The following is a 25544-nucleotide window of genomic DNA, read 5'->3' on the forward strand; positions in this document are numbered from 1 at the left end:
GAGGCTTGTTCAAATAGAAACTGTTGAATAATGCCTCGAAAAGCACATTCACAGTTTATGAAATTTCATTTAAATTATAAACAGAATTGCATTTTTGGTCTATATTAATAAAGATGTTTTCCAAAAATTCCCTTATTATAAAAATAGAGAATTTTTTAATTCTACTCTATGGAGGTGAAGGAATAATTGGACTTGGTTATGTGAACACTCATGGTGGAATATTTTTTGTGTTTGGAGGCACTGACGTGTTCTTTATATCTACTTAAAAAGCTTCTTCCAGTTTGCCCAACGTGACTCGCTGAACACTGGTTGCAATTTAACAGATATACACCTGATTTGTGGTATTTATTTCTGATGTTATTGATTTTGTGCTGGTTATAAAAGAGAACGGCATTGTTATTGGTTGTTTTAAAGGCAATGTTAACATATGTTTCTTAAGAATATTTGTGATTTTGTAAATACTTTTATTGGTGTAAGTGAAGGTGGCGAAGTTATCTGTTTTCTTTTTTGTCCCTCTGAGCAGAGTTGAGGTGGTTTTGTTGACAATTTTACTTGCTATCCTGTCTATGAAATGCCTGTCCAAATATTTTTTTCTCGCAATAAAGTAGATGGTATTGAGTTCCCTTTTCGATTTGCGTCAGATAAAGGGGCGTTAAAAGCACTATGAATTAGGCTATAAAATATTGCTCTTTTTTGAGAGTCCGAGTGCATAGAATCTTGAGGAATGGTGTTAACGGTTTGGGTGCGCTTTCTATAGATATTATAAGAAAATTTGTTCGAGCTGCAATTATTAATAAGATCTAAAAAGTTTAAGGAATTATTGGTTTCAACTTCGGAAGTAAACTTGATCCATGGGTCAACCGCATTTAGTTGTTCAAGTATGATATCGCCATCGGCGATGTGATCTATTAAGGCAAATGTATCGTCGACATGGCGCGTCCAGAAATCAATAACATCAATAATATTGGAAATAAATACCACAAATCAGGTGTATGTATGTTAAATTGCAACCAATGTCCAGTGAGTTACGTTAGGCAAACTGGAAGAAGCTTTTTAATTAGATATAAAGAACACGTCGACGCCTCCAGACACAAAAATATTCTGCCATCAGTGCTCACATAACAGATTCCAATAATTCCTTAACCTCCATAGAGCAGGATCTAAAAATTCTCTATTTTTATAATAAGGGTAACTTACTCAACACTTTAGAAAACATCTTTATTAATAGAGGCCAAAAATGCAATCCTGTTGATAATTTAAATGAAAAAAAAAAACTGTGAATGTGCTTTTCAAGGCATTACTCAACAGTTTCTATTTGAACAAGCCTCAAAACAAACCTCTAAGCACTCGCTCCCTGCCTACTGGACTCAACCCTCCCCTACTCTCCCTTCAAACCAGCTTCCATCACACACCGCCTCCACAGTTCAGCTCCAGTCAGCGGTCAACATCAACACACGCTTCGAGCTAATCATTCTTGGGCAGGCAGGGACATAAGTAGTCAGATGTATTGCATATTACTTCATTCTTTTTTTGATTACAAGATGTTCAAAACTTGCCTACTTTTAACATTACTAATAGCCACCATTTTTGTTCTAAGGACGTTCAACTGCACACAATTTCTCCACCTATGAAATCACAGTCAGATATTCCGTCTGCCTTATAACTAAGAATTGTTAACATTATCAAGCCAACAAGAAGAACTCAATTTTATCTTATTGGAACTATCACATATGTTTAATATTTAATATGTTTAAATTAAATGTTCCGCTGGTCAATTCGTTCACATTACGCGCAAGGTTCTAGTGGTTTCAACTTGGATTTGAAATTTTCCTCACACCACTGAAAGAATCCATTATATTATAAGAATGTCGGATGGTTTTATCTACATTTAATTTCTGTATCAGAAATATTGGACCTCAAGCAAGACAGAACACCCTCTGCGCCAATGTTCAACTTTCAATTCTCTACCTGAAGATGCACTTGAAATTTAGAACTCAATAGAAGTATCAAGACTTTGTATTTAATCGGCATATTACACTTTTAAAGTGCAATTTTAGAGTATTCACCAACAAGTGCATATTTTAATCATCATTGTAAAAATTGTGTGATACTATTCTTACAGTTTAACTGTAACTGATGTAAATCCTGAAAAATTTTATTTGTCATTGATCAGTACATTATTTTATCTATAACATTTCATCACTCCACCATTTTATATGTACATTACTGCATCACATACATTCTATTATTTCCACAATGTAATTTTGTCTTAGGACTTCGGCAAATCCATAAGTGTATCTTAGTTAGGCTGATGATGACCCACACAGTCTCGAAACTAGTACCTTGATAACATATTGTAATGTATTTATAGACATTGCAATTAGTGTACAGTATTGAGTAGGTGGAATAAATTTGTAAATTATATGTAATCTTAATTCAATACGGAACCAATAATGAAATTTATAACCTTGAGTAATTGAATCAGCCTTCAACTAAAAAGGAACTTAAATTTTCCCAAGATCAACACATCAAGACCTCACTCAGCCGGAATACTTGCATAATCCAAACTTCATCAGTATGTTTTTATTATCTAAGTGTTTCAAATGTGTGTTTCGGAAATGATTTATGTATCCAACTTTACATATTTTAACTTATTTGCATGTTTAGCATATTAAAAAAACAGTTAATGTCTTTTAATTGGTATCTTGACAGATCTGTTAGCAGAATCACCCACTGTCTTCTTAAAGTATTTTAATGTATATTTGTTTCAATTTTTCTTTGTCTTTTAACTATGGCTGATGATGTCCTAAAGTGGATGAAACATGTCCCATTTTATTAAGTTTATGTTATTCTGAATAAGAATAAAGTATTTATTGGATTGTAACGGTCAAAATTTTACTAAAAAGTATCACAACACTTGTTCAAGTGACAATATGGGCTAACAATGAAATTTGTTTCTTGCAATCATCATGGTTTAACAAGCGCGAGTGGCATGGATAGAAAATGGTGCTTAACGTGGCAGTGTTTCGAGCTGCACCTAAAAAATCCCAAGACTATAACCGTTGTAGATGCTGCCCTCAATGAGATCAAATTACAGTGGAACCTCGATCCTCCGTTTTTTGGAGGGACCACGGAAAAAAAACCAGAACATGGGAAAACGGAAAATCCGGGAATGAATGAGCCATCAACAATTAGGCTAAACATTCCAAAAATAAAATATGTATACTTATAATCTTACAAACACCTCAAAACCAAACCAAACTACAGTCTCAATGGGCCTTCTGCCTACCAAGCGACAGCTGCTCTGTCCGAAGGCCTACAGATTACGAGGTGACGCATGGTCAGTGTGATGAATCCTCTCGGACATTATTGCTGGCTCTCTAGACCGGGGTCACCATCTCACCCTTAAATAGCTCCTCAATCAAAGGTAATCATAGAGTGAGTGAACCTGGAACCAGCCCTCATATCAAGGTAAAAATGCCTGACCTGGCCGGAAATCGAACCCGGGCCGTCCGGGTGAGAGGCAGGCAAGTTGGACCATGGGGCCGGCTTCAAACATTAATTACCGGTACGTGACTTAAAAATATTGAAACTTTTCATTAATTTTCCTAGAAAAACTTCGTCAGTTTCCTCCAAAAACTTCTTTCAGTTCAGCAACTTCGATCAGCCAAACTCTTCGAAAAATATAATACCCGTAACACCAAGCCAAACAATTGACCACTGTGACGGTATTTAGTGTACCAGCACCACTCTGTAAACCTTTTGGACTTGGTTCTACACCGCTAGAAATTCGTGTCAATGAACATTATGAACGAACATTGTCGCATCACATTTATTGTGTAATATCTTGCCCTTCTGGTTTGAATTTATCATGCCGTGTCGTGGTATGATGTGCTACGCTCTGGTGGCTAGGCTTGGAACTTTGGGGAGCCTGAAGGATCATGCGCGCGTGCTAACAGCAACGAGAAGCCACGCTTCCTTGCAGTTGCGAAGCGTGCAGTTGGAGAGAAGATGCCATGGGAAGCAGTTGCGTGTGTGTGTCTGGCAACATGCTTGGAGGCAGTGCCTTCGACAACGGCTGAAACCAGTCCATTGTGGGCCCTTCGGGTGGCCTATTAATTGATAGTTGGCCTCGTTATTTTTAATTTTGTGCACAAGGAGTTATTCTGCTTTTAAACCGGACTTGAAGCCCAGTTGGTGAGAGGTAACATTGTGTAGCCTTTCGGCTCACCTCGTTCTCATGGACCGAAAACTGTTAAGTTACTTTATTAAATACTAATAATGTAGAATACTGTCTTCAAGGAACCTGAAAATTTCCAAGAAATTTCGTCGTCTGATGTCAAAAAAAAAATATTTCTACCAGTAATAATAATAATAAGAAGAAGAAGAACATCTACAAATTGCGTGAGGACTGCATGTTCGTTACATTGCAACACATTTAAGCAAGAAGCTTCATGTTTGTGTTTTTAGTAAGAAAGCACGGTGCAGACTAAAATCAAAATTAATTTTAAGTTTAACTATGATTTTTACTGGTAAATTTTTCCAGAAACTTATGTAATCAGAAAGCCACCGCCAGGTTCTGTTTGAAAATTTTCGTTATCCTTTCTAAATTTATTCCTTGGGTTGGGTTTCGAGTTAATTTTGTTTCCCGTTCTGCTTTTCCCGGCTATTATTATTAACATATGAGTAACAACACAGTAAAGGTTTCCACCTATTCAATACAAAATATATTCACAATATTTTAAAATTACATGGAACTAGTTTCGACCCATCTAGGGGGTCATCATCAGCCACATCAAAGCAAAGATCACTCTTGACGAAATCCTAAGAACATGTTAATTTTAACAGTAAGATTATTATGGAATAACAAGTGAATGTGGTAAATGAAAAGAGATGTTAGTATGGGACAGGTGAGTAATAGCTAATAAATATACAAGGAATATACATAAGAGGTTTGGAACAAAGTATAAAAGGGGGCTTAGTGTTGTAAAAATTATATAATCATGGAAAACAGTAAGTCCTTATAATGAAGAATGCAATGTGAAATGACACATATAAAATTACTGTATATATGGCTTAGGAAGAGTCGAGGTGGTTTAGGAGGGGAAGAGGGCTTAAGGTGGGGTTGAAGGGTGTGGGAGAAAAGGTAATTGTCTCGGAAAAGTACCTTTGATTAAATTTAGGATTGAGTTTTGGTTGGCTGCATTATTGTTTCTGAGGAAAGTGATAAATAGATCGAAGAGTATGTTGGGTTTCTCTGAGATTTCATTGAGATTGTGACTGGCGTTAAAGTATTGGTCTAGGTGTATGTAGTAATTTTCCATTATGTCGAGTAAAGGGCCCTTGTTTGCTAATACGAGGATGTCCATGTCTTGTTCGATATTGATGAAATTATGGTTATAATCTTGCATGTGTTGGCCGATGGCTGAAAACTTGTTGTATTTTATTGCGTTAGTGTGCTCGTGGTATCTGATATTGAAGTTTCTACCAGTTTGCCCGATGTAGGTTTTTCCACAGGTGTTACATTTGATCTTATAAACTCCTGATTTTAAAAAACTGCTGGTCCTGTTGATGTGTGAAGTATTGTGTAAAACGTTCATGTTCTTATAGTTGGTTTTGAAGGCTATTTTAACGCATTCTTCATTATAAGGACTTACTGTTTTCCATGATTATATAATTTTTACAACACTAAGCCCCCTTTTATACTTTGTTCCAAACCTCTTAAGTATATTCCTTGTATATTTATTAGCTATTACTCACCTGTCCCATACTAACATCTCTTTTCATTTACCACACTCACTTGTTATTCCATAATAATCTTACTGTTAAAATTAACATGTTCTTAGGATTTCGTCAAGAGTGATCTTTGCTTTGATGTGGCTGATGATGACCCCCTAGATGGGTCGAAACTAGTTCCATGTAATTTTAAAATATTGTGAATATATTTTGTATTGAATAGGTGGAAACCTTTACTGTGTTGTTACTCATATGTTATTCTCAGTTCAATACGGACCAACAACATGAAATTTATAACCCTTAATTAATATTATTATTAATGTTTCTCCTTCCGGGCTATTTTGGTTTTGCATTTGTCGCCTTGAAAATGCATTGTTGTTGTTGCCTTAGCAACGAGTTTTGCTTTTTGGCATTGTTGGGCTAACTTGTTTTCTTTTCATCGGGGCGTGGTATCTTAATTGAACCTTTTTCTTGGCGGATGTGTTTGATATTCGTGTGTTCTAAGTGTAACGTTATCTCTGATTTATTTTGCCTTTAATTTTTCTCAGTTTGGAAAATTTTGAAATGTGGTTTCGTGGTTCATTGTGACTTTATGTACTATCCTTTGCGAAGGCTTACCGTCCAGCAAAGAAGGTTTCTTGGGGTATATGTTGCTGCAACCTAGGGCTAATTATTTACTAGATTTAAGTTTAATCAATTTTAGGTAGGTGACTGGTCACGTAGTTAAACCTTATCCTTGTGTTACTCTAATTTTCTTTTAATAATCGAGGTCAGCTTTTATTTTTATTTTAACATTTATTTAATTGGATTCATATTTGTCAATGTCAATTTAAATAACTATGAATTATTAATTAATTCAGTTAATTTCTTTTCACTTGTTGATTTTACTCATTCCTTATTGGAAGGTTTTCCCAGTGGTAATGAGCAATATCCAGAGAGTATTTAAGTTATGTTTCAGTTAAAATTATATTTTTTTAAATTAATGGATCACTACATACATTTTGAAAGGTTAATTAAAGTTATTTATTAATTTTGAAAATTGTGGATTTTCCTTTCACTGAAACAATAGAGCACTGTCACTGATTCTTATTAGATTTTAACCGCGGCCTTTTTCTGCTTCCCCCAGCCTCCCCAGGTAAGTGTTCTTACTCTTGTTTAATCTGTTTGTGTGCTGTTGTTTTGCTTGCCCTTTTGGGCCTCATGTGGTGTTCGCTTTAACTCCCTGCTTTGGGGCGAACACGCTACCAACCTTCTCTCCTGGGAGCTTTCCCCCTTAGGAGTGTAAGGTTTTTCTGCCCATTATCCAAAAGGCTGGCTCGGTAGCCTGGAACCAGCCCTCATATCAAAATGCCTGACCTGGCCGGAAATTGAACCCGGGGCCTCCGGGTGAGAGGCAGGCAAGTTGGACCGCGGGGCCGGCTTCAAACATAAATTACCGGTACGAGACTTAAAAATATCGAAACTTTTCCTTAATTTTCCTAGAAAAACTTCGTCAGTTTCCTCCAAAAACTTCTTTCAGTTCACCAACTTTGATCAGCCAAACTCTTCGAAAAATCTAATACCCGTAAAGCCAAGCCAAACAATTGACCACAAGTAGTTTTTAATTCTCTAATCTAATAAAATAAAGCGGATTAGATACCAAAGCGTCCAACATGATGGCAAAATCTCTTTTTTATCTTCCATTGTAATTTGGTCACCGGTATACTGTTCGTAGTCAGTTTATGGAAATCTTGTACCGCGTAAATTAGGCCAACATCGGCTTTTAAAGGTTATGCTGAACTCGAGAATATGGTTTTGAATGTAAGTATCAATCTCAAGTTATCGAATGCATTATATTAAATTCTGCCCGCCACTAAACACAATCAAATTGGAAAGAGAAAAAAATATCATTAACACTTCCGAAATTACGGTTATTCGTGACCTTGAGCTCTGCTGGAAAGTGCGCTCGCTGTACAAATTGGTACGACTGCGAAATGTTACAATAGTTTCTAAATGTAACGTGCGCAAATAAAACGACTGCAGTTTTTATAACATTTTAACACAAAAACGTGAAATTCCCAGTCTTATATTAGGACCAAAACAGTGATAGGCAATCCTGAAACCTCCCATGGCTTTATGTATGTAAGGTGCAACATCTGTTCTGGTCTCGATAACATAATTGTATATGATAATATTAAAATACTAAATTTGTGTTACTTAAGAAGGAGCAGTTTTGATTCCTGACTGAAAGCCCGATGACTAAACAGTGCCCTGAGGGAAGTGCCGAAAACCTGTTCGGCGACACACTCGAAAAAGAAAAATGTAACCCTGGACATAAGGTAGACGTGCAAGTACGAACATTTGGTGAAACTCATTTCGTCTTCAAGTAGAGCTACCAAAATGCGCTCTGTCTCCTTCCAATTGTTGTGGACACTCTCTGCTTTATGATTTTCAAGGATTCTCGAAACAATACCACCCAAATGCGATGCTAAAATGGTCCCGTATGCAAGTTTACCGCCAATCGCTTTTCCAGTACGGTACAGTACTTCTTCAAATTACCGCAATGACAGGACTTTAACACCAAGATTCGTAAGTATGCTGCAGCTGTCCTTTCGTGAGATACAGTTTCTTGAAAAATGCGTGATCAAGGATTTAACGTCGATGGAACTGAAATTTCTGGATGGTTGATCCAGTAAATCGTTTCCTCGAGGAAAGGATAATGCGGGATTTTCACAACGTGATTTAATTAGGATACTCGCGGGACCATATAATTTGAACGAATAATACAGGAAAACGTAGTTTCTGGGAACGTACAATCGAGGTTCTACTGTACTTGTAAATGTCCTGGGGTATTGGTCATACAGCGAGACTCTGCAGAACAGCAGACCATATGAAATCCATTCACTAATTGCGACAACGCTTCCTGATGTTGGGTATACTGTTCAAGAGGAACCCCATGCTTTATCTGATGAAGGAAGTACACGGTGTATAGGCACCATTGCATACAAAAAAATAGAAGGATCTACATTTAGTATCAATCCAACAACCATATTTGAATTTCAAGCCAACCAACTTTGGAACTGGACAAAGAGAAAAGGAGAGTGCAGAATATGACTGTCACCAATTACCTTGAGATATATAAAAGAAAAAGGATTGAATGTATCAGATTCATTGTCAGCACAAAGAGAACTGTAGCATCTTTCTTTAAAATTGTTACAAGTGAACCATGTAATGCGAGTGGAATGTATTTTTTTGAAGACTTTGTTTGTAAAATACGATATAATGTTTTATTTTTATTGACCTAACCTGTACTGTATAATGTTGTAACATAGGCATTTGTAAATAGTAGAATTCTGTCTATAGTTCCTGGAAGGATCCAGAAAGTTACATAACTTTTGTACAGGGTGTGTTACTTTGTTGGTATGTGTTTTAGAAAGTGTGTTCTGTCTATTCTGGAAAAATACGACTTTCGTGATCATGCGTATTCTAGAATGTTAGTCAAAGTTCGCGATCGAAAGTAAGGTTGTGATTGGTGAGTCTAGGTGGCGATAGGGAACTCGTGCACGCTGATTGGCTGCCTCCAAGGCCGGAATTTCCTATATATAGTGAGCGAGGCAGTGTTCAAATGAATTCTGTATCCTGAATTCTGTCGGTCTCGGTTTATCTGTCTGCGAGCAGCCTATCTGGTTGACGTCCCCCGGCTTCCGGGATGGCACTCTCCTCGGGTAAGCGCTCTTGAATTCCGTTCCTGCTAAAATTTCGGTAATGTTCCGATTTGCTCTTCATACAGGAGTCTGCCCTAACCTCACCTGGATTCACCAAATTATCTACTTATGACGCTTTAGTTTTCAGCTAGGCTTACCTGTTCGTTTCCGAGGCATTCCCATTTCTTGTTTCACTAACGTATGTAGAATGTGGTTTAATATTATTTCCCTTGGGGTTTGTCTCTGGTAGTTCTGTATCACTTTAGGTACGCTAGATTTTGGAGAAACTCTTCAACTTCACTGTATATTGCATTGTACAACTGCATTGGTAAATAGATGTATAGTTGACTTGAAATTTGAATTTACACTGCTACGAATAACCTATGTATATCACTGAACTTATAGCTCATAACTTGGAATGTATTTGTAAAATTATCTTGTAAATAATATTTTTTAAAACTAAGGATCACGGTGATTTATTTCGGAATCCGCTATCTAAGCCATGTCCATGCCTTTGGTAGGTTCCCAGCCTTTACATCTTCCCGGTTTGTTGTTCACTAGTTGGCCCTACTGATATTTCGTACATGTTTTGTTGGAGATCCGAGTAATGCCAGCTACTGTTTTTCCGAGTGTGTAGTGATTTCTTATATTGTGTAGTTTGCTCTTACCTTCCCCTTTTAACTCTGTTTGTGCCTTGTTTTGTGTTACCACTGTAGTAGAGGTAACAAAAATTACCTTTTGCAAAGGTTGCATATCCCTAACCATATTAAAAAGAAAGTAGCCGTTGCAGACCTCGAAGGATATATTGCAATACTCAGACACCACCCAAACCAACGATGACTTCTTCCACTGCAAGCCACAAGCAGCGATACCATGCTGAATGACCAGCAACCACCACTACTGGATATAAATGTAACACTTTCTGGACCCTTCCTACCCTGTGATAGCTTTAGCTACATTTGTTAAAAAGACAGATTTTTGGACGTACTTTTAAAATGTGATGTTTTATTTATATTTATATTATATATGCATTTTGTCCAATGCTGCAGCCTTTACTTTTAATATATCCCCAGAAATCTTATCAATACCAGCTGCTTTTCTGGTTTTTAACTTACACATCTTTTTGTAAATATCTTTGTTATAGTAGCTAAATTTCAAGTATTAGTCACTACCTCTACCTGGATATTATCCTTAAATCCAACTATCTTTACATATGGCTGACTAAATATGACTCTCTGTCCTTCACAGATTAACTTTGTTACCATCTGTTGGTCACACTTTCCATTATTCACATGACCTTCCCGGTTAAAATTTGGTAAACTGAGATCATGTGCGACAATCACATACCTTTCTGTGTCATTCCCCACATAGCTGATTATTTTATCAAATAATTTTGTGTCCAGGTTTGTACACCGCAAAAATATCAAGTTGATTTTTAATTTTAGAGATGAGCACCACACCTAAAATTTCATGTTTCTCATCCTTAACTTTTTCATAGGTTACAAATACTTCTTTTGTATTCACACTCCCACTCCTATTGAATCTCTCCCGTCTTTATGATAAACACTCCAGTTCTAGAGGAAAGATTGGCATTAAAAATATCCTGGAAGGTTCAATGACGATGACTTTGTATTAACGAGCCAGTTTTCTACAGATCACCTGCCTTCAAGCTATATTTGTGACAAAATTAGTCAACATAATAGCTCTCCAAAAAAACTGACTAGGTACAAACAACCAAGCACTGTTTGTATACAAACAATAGTTTCCTCAACACTGTTACAAGAATCAAAGGCCTTTAACAGTCAACTCAATGAAATACAATTAACAAGTAGGTACTCACCATAATTTTAAAACTTCCAAACTGGAGGTTCCTAGTCCGTTCTGTTGGTAAATGAGGGAAGACAGGCTGACCTATAACCCAAAGAATATTAGTTAGGCCTCTCAGATATGGTAAAAAGATCTATGTAAGAGTGCTTCACACTATATTGCAGATGAAAGTACAGTCAAAACTGTTTATTGCAACACCGTTTTTAATGGTGTACTGGATATTACAGCGATATATAATGGTATCGTCTAAATCATTTTTTGTTTTGCTAGTTGCTTTACGTCGCACCGACACAGATAGGTCTTATGGCGACGATGGGACAGGGAAGGGCTAGGATAGGGAAGGAAGCGGCCGTGGCCTTAATTAAGGTACAGCCCCAGCATTTGCCTGGTGTGAAAATGGGAAACCATGGAAAACCATTTTCAGGGCTGCTGACAGTGGGGTTCGAACCTACTATCTCCCGAATACTGGATACTGACCGCACTTAAGCGACTGCAGCTATCGAGCTCAGTCTAAATCATATAAAAAGACTGTATTTCAAAAATTGCTTAGCACGACACGTCATATAAAATGGTGTATTTTTATCACACTTTGGGAGAAATGTATCAATTATAACGTCCAATATTGATTTGATTTTTGTTTGTTACACGTTTGGGGATTCCTGACAACAACAATGTACAGCTTATTTTGAAACTCTTGTTTTCAGTAGACTGTAGTTTTCAAATCAGTCTGTCCGCTAAATAGTCAAGGCAAGCATCGCTTTGGAGAGTCGCAAAAGAAAGACTTATTTGACTAAATTCCTTAACCGCTCAAGCTGGTTCGAAGTGTATGTGTACAGACCTACAAAACATAAGCCAGGAGCGGTTTGACGTATGCCTGTACGAACTAGTTTAGCGATGTTTTAAATGCACAACTGCGTGCCATCTGTTGGTTGGCAATGTGAACTTTTTTTGTTAGTGGCTTTACGTCACACCGACACAGATAGGTCTTATGGCGACAATGGGATAGGAAAGGCATAGGAGTTGGATGGAAGCAGCCGTGGCCTTAATTAAGGTACAGCCCCAGCATTTGCATGGTGTGAAAATGGGAAACCACGGAAAATCATATTCAGGGCTGCCGATAGTGGGATTTGAACCCACTATCTCCCGGATGCAAGCTCACAGCCACGCGCCCCTAACCGCCCGGTAGGTGAGCTTTTAGCACGACTCGCAGAACTGGGCATCATTCTATGCAGGGGAGTATCTTCTACTGTAATGCAGCATCGTGTTGGTGTAAAAAGAATTTGTTTCATCAACACTGATCGTTGTAAACAACATGGCGGCGCCCTCGCATGGTCTGTATTTATCTAATGCAGCTCTCAAACGCATATTAGGTTAAAGCATTGATGAGAATAATCCGAGTGATAATGAAAGTGTTAGTGATGATTATGCACAGCAAGAAATTAGGTGTAATGTACATAATGATAGTAATATAAGTGAATGCTCACCAGAGTGGTCACAGACACCTGTTGATTCAAATTTTATTCCAACAAGAAGGTATTTAGACATTTTTTGAATTCGCATGCCAACTTTTTGTATGTAGATACAACATCAGCATGATACGAACTGCGTATCCACTTATTTGAACAAAATCAAACAAGTCGTTTAGAAGTTATAGCAATGTTTGTGACAGCATGTACAATTGTGACATTTTTCTAAAATTTATTATCACTGTAAGGTAAAGCTTGCCCAACTTTTAATACCGGCTTGAAGGGTTAAACTCCTGTTGAGGGGCATGGGGCCAGGATAAGGTTTTACTATCTGGTTCTGCAATGTGCCATGTGTTTCAGCTTTCCCCATGTATACCCAAGCTGCTCACTCTTTATCTCTGCTGATCTCCTCCATGTTATCTTAGGTCTTCCTCTCCTCCTCTGCCCCTGGGGATTCCATTCGAGAGCTTGTTTTGCAATGCTGTCATCAGGTCTACACAGTGTATTGTTCACAAACGTCTGAATCTTCCATGCCAAAGTTTTAGTCACTTTTCAGGTTTCACATGCATACAGCAGCACAGACTTGACACTGCTATTGAAGATCCACAGTTTTGTTCTCGTACTGAGTTCTTTAGACCTCCATACGGGACGGAGTGTTGCGAACGCACTCTTAGTTTTGTTCAATCGGCTGGTCACATCTTCATCTGCCCCTCCGTTCACCGTTACAATGCTTCTTAGGTAGCAAAAGCTATTCACTCTCTCTATAACATGCCCATCCAATTGCAACAGAGTGTTATTTTGGTTTCTCAATCGCATTTCCTTCGACTTCTTAATGATAATCCGAAGTCCATCTTCCTGCGCTTCAGTTTCCAGGTCTTTAAGCTTAATTTCCATATGTTTACAACTGTGAGCAAGTAAGCATAGGTCATCGGCAAAGTCGAAATCTTCCAGTCGTTGAGTAAGATTACACTGGATTCCCAATCGTCGATTCATTGTGCTTCTCATGACAACATCAAGAGTCATATGGAACAGTATGGGTGAAAGTAGACATCCTTGTTTTACACCAGCCTTAACTTCAATTGGTTCCGTCAAATGTCCTTTCTGGTATGTATACATATCATACATGCACTTAATTAGATTAATGCTTTTTTTTTTTTTTTTTTTTTTTTTTTTTTTTTTTTTTTTTAAAGTTTTAACTTTATTCTGTTAATCAACCATGTAAGTGTGCAGCCTAAAACCTACAAATCTGATCTTTTTAGCAAAAAAAAAGTTTGTGCAACGATCACCTACAACGGCTCTTAATTAACAGAGTTATTATAAACGATTTCAACTGTACTTTTAATTGTAGGAATGTCTCAAGTACTGCCCTCTACTTTTTATAAAACGACTTACAACATTGCAAGTACTCACCTAAGAACTAAAACTTCACCAGTCTGGAGATTCCAAGTCCATTCTGCTGGCAACTGAGAGAAGAGTTGTTGACCTATAATAAACCAAAAATAATAGTCATGATAAAAATTATCCTTGTAAGGGCATTTTATACCGCATATCAGACACATTTTCTTTTATTCTAGGTGCCTTAACACGTTCGCGGCCGATAACGACACACGTACCTCACACTACGCACAAAATATTAAAGCTCTTATTTCCACTAGTACATATGTAAAGAAGCAGACCTCTTATCTGCACACTGTTAAGCTGTAGTTAAACATATGTTCCAAGTGGGCATCAATTTAATTGTTAGTTGCTACCTCTGTAGTTGTTACAATTCAGCATAAATTTCTGCAATGTCAACAGAGAATAGTGAGTTTGCAGGGTCCGGTGGAAGAAACATTGTCTCATAGGCACCCACAATCTATCGTACCCCTAAAGGAACACATTTTCACATTTTGCCAGCAAATGTGTGGCTAAGGGGAATGGGCGTAGATTGCGGAAGCCTTGTAGAAAGTGTAACGAAGGGATGCGGTGGTGCTGGACTGCAAGTTCTACTGTAGAGAGTATCCAGGACAACCAGATTTGTGATTTTTGTCAGAAATGTTCAAAAACATATTTATCTGTCCTAGGATTTTTAGTGAATATCTACAACCGAAAAAAAAAAAAAAAACCAACAATCTTTCCACGATTCCATTTTATTACTTGTCATGACACATACATTAAGTCAAATGGCACTGCAGGCGGAAAGCTCATTGGTAGGTGCGTCATGGCCCCATGGCAGAAATATTATTGAAGTCATTCAAATGATAATCTAAAATGGATAAGGACACAGAAATAAAATCCGTTACGCATAAAAGAAGTATTATGGTACCGAGGTAATGGTTACCCGTATCCAAGCTACCACGAACGTGTTAAGAACTACCCACTACTGAAGGTTCTTATTAATGTTTTATAAAATACAATTTACAAGTACACAACATAATATTAAAACACCAATCTGGACGTTCAAAGTCCATTCTGCTGGCAACTGACAGAAGTCCTGCTGGCCTAAAATAAACCCATAAAATATTGTTAACATTGATACTTTCACGCCCCGTACTTGTAGACACGATATGGGCTTTTGGGCTTACGCAGTGTCAAGAAAACAAGGTGAAACTCTTTACGTTTGGCAGAGAACTTTGCTCTGCGTCTTCAGAAGAAAATCTTGACTGTTCACGATGAAGTCTTCTACAATAATGAGGGCTTGAATTTAAGAATGCTTTACCGTTGGACCTGTAGAAGTATGCTGGGTCATCACCAGGTGGCTGGCTGTATGCTGGCACAGCACTCCAAGCAGGAGCTGACGACAGCATTAAGCTCCCATTAACATGCTCTATAACACTGTGTATGCATGAGAAGTATCAAAGAGGACATCAGAGGAATTAGGGCCGAATGTGGTAGAAGAAATAAATAGGAACTAATAAAATGCAATGAAAGATACCAGGATAGAATAGAACAGAGCTGAAGAATGGAAAGAAAGCAGGTGGAGAAAACCAGATGATGATAATGATGTGAGATGGTGTGAGAGGTGAGGGGATGGTGCATAACCGGTGTACACACGTTATCACATAACACACAGCTTGGAATGAAGCAACTGATGATGGCGATGTTTAGTGTGGGTAAGAACTCGAATATCTTCTAACACAACATCACGACTCGACGACAGGCCGTTCTCAGCTATTGCTGACTTGTCTGGCTGGTTGAGACGGATATTTCTTTGGTGTTCCCTGATGCAAGTCCTAATGAATCGGAATGTTCGGCCAGTATATACCTTGCATCAAGTAAAGGGAATTTTGTACACCCCAGGGTGTAATAGTGGGGACAATTTGTCCTTGCTTTTACCTAAACTGTGAGCAATTGTAGTGACAGTGCCAAACATGGTTTTTATATTGTGCTTGCGGAGGACCTTGAAATTCGGTCTGTGGTATGGTGGATGTAAGGCAGTTCCCTTCACTTCTTCTTTCTGTGAGCATTGCTAAGTTGACCCTCTGGGATGCAGGGCTCTATGAATCTGTACATCGTAGCAACCATTACCGTTAAACATGACTTTGAGTATGTCCATCTCCTCCTGGATATTTGATGGCTCACAAATATGTGTCGCTCCCTTGGTGAGTGTCATGAGATTGTCCTGGCTTTTTTGTGCTGGACAGTGGTAAGAATCTGCATGGAGGTAGCGATTTCTGTGAGTAGGATTACGAAAGATGGTATGTCCTAAAGTTACAAACCATTATTCTCATCATTGTTCTGCACTGAAGACAGCTATATCACTAAGTTTACATAAGGAGTATTTTATTACACCACCTATTCAATACAATTCACTGTATTGTACTGAATAGGTGGTGTAATAAAATACTCCTTGTGTAAACTTAGTGATATGCCCTAAAGTGCCATCCGGTTTCTTTCTTACTAGAACATCCAACAAAGGAAGGCATCGGTCTGACTCCATTTCCATCATCATCACTGTACAGTTCCAGTTTCCCAGGTACTGTTAATGAGCCTCTCCCACTTCTTCCTGTCCATATACAACTTGTCCAGGAGAACATCATCCACTGTCCATTCTCTGGTAACTAAATCAACCTTGATCATGTCCATCCATCGGGTTTTAGGTCTTCCTGCAGGTCTTTTCCCCTCCAACTGTCTTTCCAAGTTTATTCTGGCTGTTCTTGTATGCTCCATCTTCACAACATGCCCATACCACTGCAGTCTGGATGTGCCGATTCGTCCAATAGGGATGTCTTTATTCTGGCTTCTTTCCTCACCTCCTCATTTATTAACTTGTCCATCTTGGTCTTCTGGATGGTAGATCTAAGGAATTTCATCTTCGATGCTTGCAGCCTTGATGAATCTCTTTTTGTGAGGGTGCATGTTTCAATACCATAGGTCAGTATTGGTATGAAATAGCTGTTAAACATCATCAGTTTGGCCGGTTTTGGAATCATCTCATCCCATAAAAATGTTCTTACTTGTTGGTAGAATTCTGATCCCTTTTGCACTCAGTTTGTAATTTCCTTCCTGACCAAATTATCACTTGAGATTACACTTCCAAGGTAAGGAAAACTATCCACACACTCTAGCTGGTGGTCTCCTAGTCTTACACTTACTGGAGGCCCATCTCTGTTGACTGCCGTCACCACTGTCTTGATCTCACTGATGTTGAGGTTATATCCCTGGAACTGGGATTTCCATATATGTTGAGTCTGGTCTGTATTTCCTCTTCTGTTTTACCCCAAATAATGTTATCATCAGCAAAGGTCACTGCATGCAGTTCACCTAACTTTTCCTTGACGTTCTTCATTATAGGGTCCATAACTGTGATGAACAGTAGTGGGGATAGCGCACTTCCTTGCTGAACTCCACTCATGGTCTCAAACCATGAAAATCAACCTTCCCCAATTTGTACACAGCTAGTACAGTATTTGTACAACATCTGAATTTTCCTTAACAGTCCTTCAGGCACATTTCTTTTCCTCAGGCACTCCCAGATCTTATCTCTTATGACACTATCATAGGCCTTTTCTATATCCAGGAATACAATGACCAGGTTCTTGCCTTTCTCCCAATACTTTTCCATCAACATGCGGGTGCTAAAAATTAGATCCATTTTTGATCTGGTACTTCTGAATCAATACTTCTCCTCCTCTAACTGTGGTCAATGATGGTTCTCGATCTCCTATCTATGATCTTCTCTAGAATATATTTTTAGCCCATGAGACAGCAGGGTTATTCCTCTATAGTTAATGGGTTTCTGTCTGCTACCTTTCTTAAACAGGGGAATTATAATGCCCTTGCTCCAATCTGCAGGTATTTTGTTGTCTGTCCATATGGCATTTACTACTATGTCCAGCCACTGCATGCCTGCTGCCTTTAACATGTCCACATTCACTTCATCTGCACCTGAAGATTTCCTTTTGGCATAGATTTTAAGGCTGCCTCAGTTTCTGCCCAAGTGGTGGGAATTTCCTCATTGTAGGCTTGGATTTCCGGTTCTGTATTTTGTTCCTGAATTGGTCTATTCAGTAGGTGGTCAAAATGGCTCTTCAGGACTTCTCTCATGTCACTTTCTGTCCTAACCAGATTTCCATTTTCATCTTCAAGTGCCTTTATGGTATTCATTGGTTTCCTTTTACCTCTGATAACACTATACAGTAGTTTATTATTGCCTCTGTTGTCCTCCTCCAGTTTCTGAGTGAATATATTCCATGCCTTGGTCTTTTCTTTTGTAACTGTTCTTTCAACGCCCAGTTTCTTGTTTCGGTATATTTGCTTGAGGTTTCCGAACTTTGCCTTGTCTCTAGTGAGATCCAGTTTATTTTTCTCCTGATCCCCTTTTTTTTTTTTCCGTAAGAAATTTCTTCCCCTGATTGCTGCTCTCACTCTTTCATTCCACCAAGGTGTTTCCTTCTCCCTTGTTTTCATACTTGTCTTTCCACAAACTTCAGTTGCTTCTTTAACCAATGTGACCCTTAGTCTGGTCTATTCTGCCTCTCCATTTTTCCTTTCATCTCTCAGTGACAGGGTTTTTATCTGATTCTGATACTCAGTTCTCTTATCTGTTTTCTTCCCATACTTTGATTTTTGGTATTTTCCTGTTCTGTACTTTTGGCACACAGAAGTTTCTCAGGTCCGCTACTAATAGACTGTGGTCACTGTCAAAGCTCTCGATGGGTATTACTCTGACATCTGTTACTGTTCTGCTCCTTTCTTCATCTGAGATGACATAATCAATTACAGTCTTCTGTAGTCCATCCCAACTGTATCGTGTTATCTTATGGCTCTGTCTCTTCTTGAACCAACTGTTTTTCACCAACCCATTCCTCATACAGAAGTCAAGATGTTCCCCTTCTATATTTCTTCCATCATATCCACCATATCTACATCATCAAGAAACTGGTTCTTATGCACTTGACAACATCCAGTTTGAGATGCATACACCTGTACCAAAGTTAGCTTTTCTTTCCCTAAATGCACAGTCATCTTTATTATTCTCTCACTAACATACTGAATGTCAGCCACTCCTTCTAGATCTTTACTCATGATGAAACCAACACCATTCCTCATCTCTTTGTCATTTCCATGCCAATACAGTGTATACTGTTTCCTTAATTTCTTCATTCCTTTTCCTATCCATTTAGTTCACTCAGCCCCCATAACATTAATTTCCTCCTTTCCGTTAGGTCCACTAGTTCTTCACATTTTCCTGTGAGACTGAGTAAGGTAATGGTCCCAATTTGTGTTAGTCTCCTCTGGGATTTTTGCAAGACCCTGTCTATCATCAGGCCATAAACCATCATCCCTGACATGAGTCTGCTCATGCTGGTATCTTAATTTAGTTGATAAATGCGTTCTGAGGCTCTTACATGTTTTGAAAACAGATACAAATAAGCTCTTTTACTGGCTTGCTAGGCCTAACATTATTGAGGATTTTCTATTGTGGTTTACTCCCTTAGCCTTTGAGGATCCCTCCTCATCCCTTGAGGCAGTGGGTTCCATCCGCACTACCCCCAGAGGAATGGGGTGCCTCCTCTGCAAGCTCCACTGTACCAAATCATATTCTCCACCTTTGCTGCCGCTGAGGTCTTCACTTGTTACCTTGAGCTGGCACTCTTTACCAGACGTTACACACCGGGCAGTGTGCTCTGGGACTCACATAGGCAGGGGCGCCACTCCCTGAGCAGGGCTGCCTCTAAGAGGGTCCCTACCTGTTACCTAGTCCGACTCCATCTCGTTAGTGAATTTAATTGAAGGATGTTGCTGATTTAAGTGGTTTAAAAATACATTAAGTTTCTCAGGACCTTCTGTCCATATCACAAATGTGTTATCAATATACCTTCACCAAGTCATAGGTTTGACGAGCCCAGCAGCAATAGCTTCCTTCTCAATATCCTCCAAAAAGAAATTAGCTACTCCCGGCGAGAGTGAACCTTCATAGCTACCCCATCCGTCCATACCCCATAAGAAATAGCTCCCAGTCATGCAGTGGTGAAATAGCTTAGTAATCTCCTCAGGGAACAGATGCTCAATGAGAGACATGACAGAGTCAATCGGCATTTTAGTGAGCAAGGACTCCACATAGAAACTCTCCAGAAGTGCACTGGGTTGAAGGGTTATAGTTGACAAGCTATATATTATGCGTTAATGTCATACTTTCATAACGTGTGTATAGCGGTTATGCCTCCTTCCCCGCCCCCCATCTCACACCATTATTATCATCTCGTTTTCTCCACATATTTTCTTTCTGTTCTTCAGCTCTGTTCTACTCTATCCTGGTGTCTTTCGTTGCATTTCATTTTATTTTATTAGTTTCTATTTATTTCTTCTACCACATTCGTCCTTGATTCATCTGATATCCTCTCTGATACTTCTTACACACACGATGTGATAGAACATCTTACTGGGAGCTTAATGCTGTTGTCAGCTCCCGCTTGGAGTGCTCTGCCAGCATACAGTGAGCCACCTGGTGGTGAACGAGCATACCACTACAGGTCCAATGGTAAAGCATTCTTAAGTTCAAAACCTCATTTTTGTAGAAGACTTCGCCATGAACAGTCGAGATTTTCTTCTGAAAACGTGCAGCAAAATTCTTTGCGAAACATTTTTTTTGACACGGCATATCATGTCATGTCTCCAAACAATATTGGTTATGATAAAAAATCCATGTAAGAGAATTTTACACCATGTATGTTCTTCTATTTCTGAGAATGTCTCATGCATTGCCCATTGCTTTTTTTTTTTTTTTTAACACCTGACTTTACACTGCATTAACAGAAATAGGTCTTATGGCGACGATGGAATAGGAAAGGGCTAGGAGTGGGAAGGAAGTGACTGTGGCCCTAATGAAGGTACAGCCATGGCATCTGCCGGATGTGAAAATAGAAAAGCATGGAAGGTTCAATGAGGATGACTTTGTATTAATGAACCAGTTTTCTACACATTATCTGCCTTCAAGCTATATTTGTGACATAAACAGTCAACATAATAGCTCTCCATAACTCCTGACTTGGTACAAAAATCTACAACAACCAAGCAGTGTTTGTATACAAACAATAGTTTCCACTGTTAAAAGAATCACAGGCCATTAACAGTCAACAGTCAATTTAGTGATATACAATCAACAAGTAGGTACTCACAATAATTTTAAAACTTCCACTTTGGAGGTTCCGACTCCATTCTGTTGACAAATGAAGGAAGAGAGGTTGACCTATAACACAAAAAATATAAGTTAGACTTCTCAGATATAATAAAAAGATCTATATAAGGATGTTTCACACTATATTGCAGATGAAAGTACAGTTGAAACTGTTTATTGCAACATCGCTTTTAATGGCGTACTGGATATAACAGTGATATCTAACGGTATTGTCTAAATCCTATAAAAGCAAGATATTTCAAAAATCACTTAGCACGACACATTGTATAAAACAGCATATTTTTATCACATTTTTGGAGAAATGTATAAACCATAACGTCCAATATTGATTTTTGTTTGTTACACGTTTGAGGATTGCTGGCCAAAGTAAAGCTTATTTTCAAACTCTTGCTTTCAGTAGACTGTAGTTTTCAAATCAGTCTGTCTGCTAAATAGCCAAGGCAAGCATCACCTCGAAGATGTCACAAAAGAAAGGGAAAGTGATTAATACTGAAGGAAAGTCACATATAATCTGGCGATAAAAAAATGGGGAAACAAACATCAGCGCTGCGAAAGAATTGAGTGTATCGCACTCAACGATGTCTACAATTTGAAGGACAGAGAGAACATTTCACTTATTAGCAAATACCATATGTGAAATTATTGTTCAATTTATTGCTGCTGTTTTTTCACCACTTATTTTATGGTGGTTCATGGTGTGGGTTACTGTAGTCACGTCCTAGTTCGTGAACCATGGGCAATGGCTGAGTGGCCGAGTAAGTGGTCCTGAAAGTCGGGATACCAGTTGCTACGGAATGGGAGTGGGCATCTCGGACATATTCTGAGTCATGGCCCTCCTTGTGCTCAGGCGGCTAGGTGGTCCATAACCTGTTAAGAGGAGAGATCCTCACTTGGACTATGTGTAAGTACGGTAGCATCCTGCTTCATGAATTCCCCGAGCTCAGAACATTTTAAGCAAGCCTCGGACCTATGGGAGTAACGGAGTCCCACTCCCATTTGATAGGCAGGAGACTCCTTGGAAACAACTTGGCGAACGAAATGGAATTCGATGAGGAGCTATTAACATTAATGGGGCTTATGGAAGAAAGAAAGTAGAACTGGCTGAGTCAGCTAAGAGGATGAATCTGGATGTGCCAGGAGTAAGTGATATTCGGGTAAGGGGAGATAACCAGGAAGAGATAGGAGATTATAAAGTATACTTCACAGGTGTTAGAAAAGGAAGGGCAGAGTATGGGGTAGGGCTCTTTATCAGGAATACCATTGCACCCAACATAGTTTCTGTTAGGCACTAAATGAGCGAATGATGCGAGTAGATTTGTCATTTGGAGGAATTAGGACGAGAATTGTCTCAGTGTATTCACCGTGTGAGGGTGCAGATGAGGACGAAGTTGACAAGTTTTATGAAGCATTGGGTGACATCGTGGTCAGGGTCAACAACAAGGAGAGAATAGTGCTAATGGGCGATTTCGATGCAAGAGTTGGAAATAGAACTGAAGGATACGAAAGAGTGATTGGTAAATGTAGGGAAGATATGGAAGCTAATGGGAATGGGAAGCGTTTACTGGACTTCTGTGCTAGTATGGGTTTAGCAGTTACGAATACATTCTTCAAGCATAAGGCTATTCACCGCTACACATGGGAGGAGGCTAGGGGTAACAGATCCATGATAGACTATATCTTAACCGACTTCAAATTCAGGAAATCTGTTAGGAATGTACGAGTTTTCTGGGGATTTTTTGATGATACAGACCACTATCTGATCTGTAGTGAACTAAGTATCTCCAGGCCTAGGGTAGACAAAGTGAAATCTGTCTGCAAACGAATAAGGGTAGAAAATCTCCAGGACGAGGAAATTAGACAGAAGTACATGGATATGATTAGTGAGAAGTTTCGAACAGTAGACAGTAAGCAGGTTCAGGATATAGAAAGAGAATGGGTGGCGTACAGGGATGCTGTAGTAGAAACAGCAAGGGAATGCCTGGGAACAACTGTGTGTAAAGATAGGAAAAGGCGAACATCTTGGTTGAATGATGAAGTGTGAGCAACTTGTAAACGTAAAAAGAAGGCTTATCAGAAATGGCTCCAAACAAGGGCCTATGAAGACAGGGAATTGTACGTATATGAAAGAAACAGAGCGAAACAAACAGTTGTTGAATCCAAGAAGAAGTTGTGAGAAGATTTTGGTAACAACCTGGAAAGGCAGGGTCAAGCAGCAGGGAATCCTTTCTGGACAGTAATAAAGTATCTCAGGAAGTGAGGGAAAAAGGAAATTAACAGTGTATTGAGTAATTCAAGTGAACTCATAATAGATCCCAGGGAATCACTAGAGAGGTGGAGGGAATATTTTGAACAATGTAAAAGGAAATCATCCTCATGGGGAGGAGGAAAATGATGTTGGTGAAATTATGTTTGAGGAAGTGGAAAGGATGGTAAATAAACTCCATTGTCATAAGGCAGCAGGAATAGGTGAAATTAGACCTGAAATGGTGAAGTATAGTGGGAAGGCAAGGATGAAATGGCTTCATACAGTAGTAAAATTAGCATGGAGTGTTGGTAAGGTACCTTCAGATTGGACAAAAGCAGTAATTGCACCTATCTATAAGCAAGGGAACAGGAAGGATTGCAACAACTATCGAGGTATCTCGTTGATTAGTATACCAGGCAAAGTATTCACTGGCATTTTGTAAGGGAGGGTGCGATTAGTGGTTGAGAGGAAGTTGGATGAAAACCAGTGTGGTTTCAGACCACAGAGAGGCTGTCAAGATCAGATTTTCAGTATGCGCCAGGTAACTGAAAAATGCCATGAGAGGAATAGGCAGTTGTGTTTATGTTTTGTAGATCTAGAGAAAGCATATGACAGGGTACCGAGGGAAAAGATGTTCACCATACTGGGGGACTATGGAATTAAAGGTAGATTATTAAAATCAATCAAAGACATTTATGTTGACAATTGGGCTTCAGTGAGAATTGATGGTAGAATGAGTTCTTGGTTCAGGGTACTTACAGGGGTTAGACAAGGCTGTAAACTTTCACCTTTGCTGTTCATAATTTACATGGATCATCTGCTGAAAGGTTTAAATTCCAGGGAGGGATTCAGTTAGGTGGAAATGTAGTAAGCAGTCTGGCCTATGCTGACGGCAGATTGTGCCGAAAGCCTGCAGTCTAATACCTTGGAACTTGAAAATAGGTGCACTGAGTATGGTATGAAAATTAGCCTTTCGAAGACTAAATTGATGTCAGTAGGTAAGAAATTCAACAGAATTGAATGTTGGATTGGTGATACAAAGCTAGAACAGGTCGATAATTTCAAGTATTTAGGTTGTGTGTTCTCCCAGGATGGTAATATAGTGAGTGAGATTGAATCAAGGTGTAGTAAAGCTAATGCAGTGAGCTCGCAGTTGCGATCAATGGCATTCTGTAAGAAGGAAGTCAGCTCCCAGAGGAAACTATCTTTACATCGGTCTGTTTTCAGACCAACTTTGCTGTACGGGGGCGAAAGATGGGTGGACTCAGGATATCTTATTCCTAAGTTAGAAGTAACAGACATGAAAGTAGTGAGAATGATTGCTGGTACAAACAGGTAGGAACAATTGCAGGAGGGTACTCAGAATGAGGAGATAAAGGCTAATTTAAGAATGAACTCGATGGACAAAGCTGTACACATAAGCTGGCTTCGGTGGTGGGGTCATGTGAGGTGAATGGAGGAGGACAGATTACCTAAGAGAATAATGGACTCTGTTATGGAGGGTAAGAGAAGTAGAGGTAGACCAAGACGATGATGGTTAGACTCAGCCTCTAACGATTTAAAGATAAGAGGTATAGAACTAAATGAAGCCACAGCACTAGTTGCAAATAGAGGAATGTGGCGATGTTCAGTAAATTCACAGAGGCTTACAGACTGAATGCTGGAAGGCATAACAGTCTATAATGATAATGTATGTATGTATTTTATATTTTGCTGACATATTATTGCTGTATGTACTGTGTAAACATTAAAAGAAAAATTCCTCTCAGTCGCCGTTCCACAAATACTTTACTGTATTGCAAACAAAGAACACTTCTCACTAGTGTTTTTTTTTTTTTTTAATTTTTAAGTTTTAACCTTATTCTGTTAATTAACCATATAAGTGTGCAGCCTAAAACCTATAGATTGTAATATCATGGTCATCACGACATTTACACAATTTGATTGCCCACCCGAATTAATTGTGT

General features: G+C 38.8%; 1 long non-coding RNA gene across 2 annotated transcripts in view; it reads right to left on the reverse strand.

Moving 5' to 3' along the window:
• Positions 1-25544, reverse strand: part of LOC136871703 (uncharacterized) — a 95160-nt gene that overhangs the window by 29686 nt on the left and 39930 nt on the right. For both annotated transcript variants that reach the window (XR_010859797.2, XR_011018082.1), the window contains 3 exons: positions 21313-21383; positions 14123-14195; positions 11260-11330 (listed from right to left, as the gene is read on the reverse strand). This is a non-coding gene — a long non-coding RNA (uncharacterized lncRNA). The remainder of the gene's footprint in view (positions 1-11259; positions 11331-14122; positions 14196-21312; positions 21384-25544) is intronic.

This window comes from Anabrus simplex, chromosome 4, assembly GCF_040414725.1.
Source record: "Anabrus simplex isolate iqAnaSimp1 chromosome 4, ASM4041472v1, whole genome shotgun sequence".
NCBI lineage: Eukaryota > Metazoa > Arthropoda > Insecta > Orthoptera > Tettigoniidae > Anabrus > Anabrus simplex.